Source organism: Apium graveolens, chromosome 6, assembly GCF_009905375.1.
Source record: "Apium graveolens cultivar Ventura chromosome 6, ASM990537v1, whole genome shotgun sequence".
Taxonomy (NCBI): domain Eukaryota; kingdom Viridiplantae; phylum Streptophyta; class Magnoliopsida; order Apiales; family Apiaceae; genus Apium; species Apium graveolens.
Window position 1 is genome coordinate 148,334,031 of NC_133652.1, and position 4,124 is coordinate 148,338,154.

Below are 4,124 nucleotides of genomic sequence, written 5' to 3' on the forward strand. Positions count from 1 at the left end.
AACCCATAAAGTTGTTTGTCTCATATGGCAAGTTTCAAAGAAACACACTTTGCTTTCCATGTCATCAATCCAAGTGACATACACCATCCACCATCCATTTTCCTCAAATCTCCACCATTCAATCCACCCAACTTCTCTTATAAATAAACCTCCACCCCAACCTATTTTCTTCAAGCTAAAGAGCCACAAAATTTCTGGGATTTTTTCAAGAAGTGCTTCTCTTCATCTCTTTCAAATTCTATACACACACTTCTTCTCAAAAACCTTCTCTCTCTTCTATATACTTACATATGTACAAGGTTTTTGAAACCCAAGCTTAGCTTCACCTAACCAAGATATATCCCACCAAGTGAGCTCATCCACTACCACTTCCCGGCCTCCCGAAGGGCTGCCAAGTTCGACCAAAGTGCCAAAATCCGGCAAAACCTCCGACGAACTTTTCCGACCGTTCTTCAAAAGTGGTAACTTTTAGCTTCATATTTGAGTTCTTTTTATTTGAGCTTTGTACTTAATTTCTCTACTTCATCTTAAGCTCTAAGACAAGATCTCTTATAAAAAAGTTCTCAAGAGAACTAAGATTCGAACTCAGAATTGGAATAAGTACTTGATCTTCACATAAATCATCTAAAGAAGAAGATCCTATTAAAAAAGTACTTCATCTCCTAAAAGGAGATTATATTTGACCCAAGTTCACGAGTTAGCCAATTATTTTTATTATTGGATCTTGGCTAACAATTATTTGTGCACATAAAATATTAAGAAGTAAAGTTAAATCCCTTCTAACATCTCTAGTGTTACGAGGGATTATAAATTGATCTATAAATACTTCGTAATTTGTCAAATATCAAAACGGATTAAGTTCACGAGTTAGCCAATTACTTGCACTTTATTTAATTGGATCTTGGCTAACATATTTCGTGCACATAAATTATTATGAAGCATTGTTTTAATCCCTTCTAACATCTTTAGTGTTCCGGAGGATTATAACTCGATCTATAAACACTTTGTAATCATCCGTTAAAATTAAAAAATGAATCAAATCTACGAGTTAGCCAATTAATTTCACGCTATTTAATTGGATCTTGGATAACACATATCATGTATATAAACAATTACGAGTCATATCGTATAAGCCCCTTCTAACATATTTTAGTGTTCCGTGGGGTTATACTACGATATCTATAAAATGCTCATAATAATTCGTCCAAACTTTGAAAGCAAAATCTTAAGCCAATTACTTGCACTTAACTTATTTGGATCTTGGCTAACACTCATAAATCTTATAAACGTGCTTGAAGTTAAAAGAGTATATTTGACCTTATAATCGTCAATATACAAGTATACCTTAAAACCTTAAGTTGACATACTTAAAGGTAAATTACAACTCAGAGGTTGTAATTAAAGTATTCTTCGATCCGTATATATATAATCGAAAAAAGAAGAATACTAAAGAAGTCATAAGCCATAAGTGCTTAAATAAAAAGACTTCTCATATTACTCCACCTATCTAATCAATCTATAAGGAGTAATCATAAAAATACTTGGACTACTATTTATTATTTTAAGTCAAGTATTCTTATTTAGTTTTAATATTCTTATTTGAATATTATACTATTTATGGACTAGTACTCTAACATACTAGGTCAAATCATCTTTTCTATACTTGGTTTGTTTCGTGGATTGTCTTATTAGTTTTGTAGTGAGGTGAAGTGATGTGAGGTGATTCTTGTTCTAAGACCTAAGTACTAGACGTACTAACGGGGAGTTAGTAGTCTTCGTACCGTGAAGAAGAGGAAAGACCCAAGACCGAATCACTAAGATCCAAGACCGGCAAAACCTAAGAAAGCCAAGTCCACACAAAGGCTCTACAACAGCTTTGAAGAAATAGTGGGAAGTTATTGTCTAAGATAAGTTGTGTAGGTATTACATTTATTTTGAGGTGGTGACCCTTGTGTTATGCACCAAGACAAATACTTGTAAGGGTGTAAAGGTTTCTCCGCCTACTAAAGGAGCGAGTTTATTATAAGGGAAAATCTCGAGTCCGGGAGAAGAGCTCGGGGACTAGAGTAGAGTTGAGCGAATCTATTAGAGGTTGCGCCATCGTGAACCAGGATAAAATCACCGCGTGGTATTTTTGTTCCTTGCACTTTATTTTTCCGCACATATAAACTGCATAACCACTCGGTAAAGTTTTAAAAAGGGATAAATTATTTTAAAATGCCATAACAATTTTTAAAATTGGTAATTAAGCTATTCAACCCCCCTTCTAGTTTAAAATAACCCTCTTACGGGACCTTACATCTTATATTTTTTATTATCATGTTTTCATTGGAACCCATGGTGAAGGTGAGTTTGATTATGAAGTAATCGTTGTCATGGGGTTCTAACGAATTTATTTATGGATTTCAATAGTTAATTGTTTTATAATCCTTTGTGTGTGGTGATTTATGATTTCCTAGTTTGGTTGTGCTTATTCGTCTTTGATGCGTAGCTAACATCTAAGATTGTTTGTTAATCTCTATTGAAGCGAAAGTGAATATAGAGGTTTAGAATTTTCCATGCTAGTATAGGTTTATGTATGAATTGACATGCATAATTCGTGGGTAATTTTAACCATCTTATTCACCCTATGTAATCATAATAGATAACTTGCTCTTAAACCATTATATTTTCAAATCTTATAGACATATAGGGTCTAAGCATAGTTGGTGTCTGCTATCTTATATCTTAATTGTGGATTTTTAGTAGTAGGGTATATGTGTAATGAAAGTTAGCGTATAATAATTTCGTGTTATCTGATTAGTTGTCATCACCATCACATGCTAGGGTTAAAGAACAAAAACTTTGAATGAAGTATTTAATGAAGTTAGAATCCTATGTTTATTCTCATATAAGTAATTCAATCGCAATTCTCTTAGTTAATATTATTTAGTATAATCTCTTAGTTAAATCAAAACTCAAATTATTATTTGTCTTGGCATTGAATGATAACCAAACATTGTTGCATAGGTGCATAATCTGAACTTAACCTAAACCAGTCCCTATGGGAACCAAATTGACTTATATCTTATACTACTTGTGATCACCTGCGCTTGTGTGTATTTTCGCGTATGTTTTAGTGCGGACAAATTTTTGGCACCGCTGCCAGGGATATCGGTGTTAAATTTAGTTTATCTGCTTGACATCAGTGGTCGTTAAAGTTCACTGACTCGGATATTTTACTTACTTGTTTGCTTTGTTTGTGTTTCAGGTACTCTAGAGAGCGTGTATGTGAACACGTTCTCAATCTCGTAAGAAAACACTGGAAGAAGTTGAAGTAACTGAAGAAGTTTTTGAAGAAGTTGAGAAAGTTGAAGAAGAAGCGATCATTACAATGGGAGAACCAGTAGCGAATCTGAAAGCTCTGATGGATTATTCTCAACCAAAGATCAATGACATTCAGTCTAGCATTGTCAGACCAGCCATTACATCTAATACCTTTAAAATCAAGTCTAGCACGATTCAGATGGTGCAAAATTTAGTCCATTTTGGAGGTTCTCCAATGGAAGATCCCAAAATGCACATTAGAGATTTCATTGAGATCTGTGACACTTTCAAGTTCAACAATGTTTCTGAAGATGCTGTGAAGCTGAGGCTTTTCCCATTCTCACTGAGGGATAAAGCTAAGTGCTGGTTACCTTCTCTATCACCAGGTTCTATCACTACTTAGGAGGATCTTGCTCGGAAGTTTCTTACTAAATTCTTCCCTATGGCGAAGACAGTTGCAATCAGAAATGCTCTTACTCAATTTGTGCAACAATCGGGAGAATCTTTATATGAAGCTTGGGAGCACTACAAGGAGATGCTTAGGAATTGTCCTTATCATGGCATGCCTGATTGGATGATTATCAATTGCTTTTATAATGGTTTGGGAGCGTAGTCCAGACTCATGCTCGATGCAGCATCAGGTGGAGCCTTATAGGCTAAGAGCTATGATGAAGCTTATAAGCTAATTGAATTGATGGCTGCTAATGAATATCGGAACCCAACTCAGAGACTACCTCAAGCCAAGGTAGCAGGAATTCTGGAGATGGATACAACTACAGCTATAGTTGCTCAACTAAAGGTGTTAACGATGAAAGTGA

The 4,124-nt window shown here is 34.9% G+C and overlaps 1 non-coding gene across 1 annotated transcript; it reads right to left on the reverse strand.

Moving 5' to 3' along the window:
• Positions 1-3,763: 3,763 nt before the first annotated feature.
• Positions 3,764-3,870, reverse strand: LOC141670163 (small nucleolar RNA R71). Its single transcript, XR_012554406.1, has one exon. It is a non-coding gene; the product is annotated as a small nucleolar RNA R71 (small nucleolar RNA).
• Between the last annotated feature and the right edge of the window lie 254 nt (positions 3,871-4,124).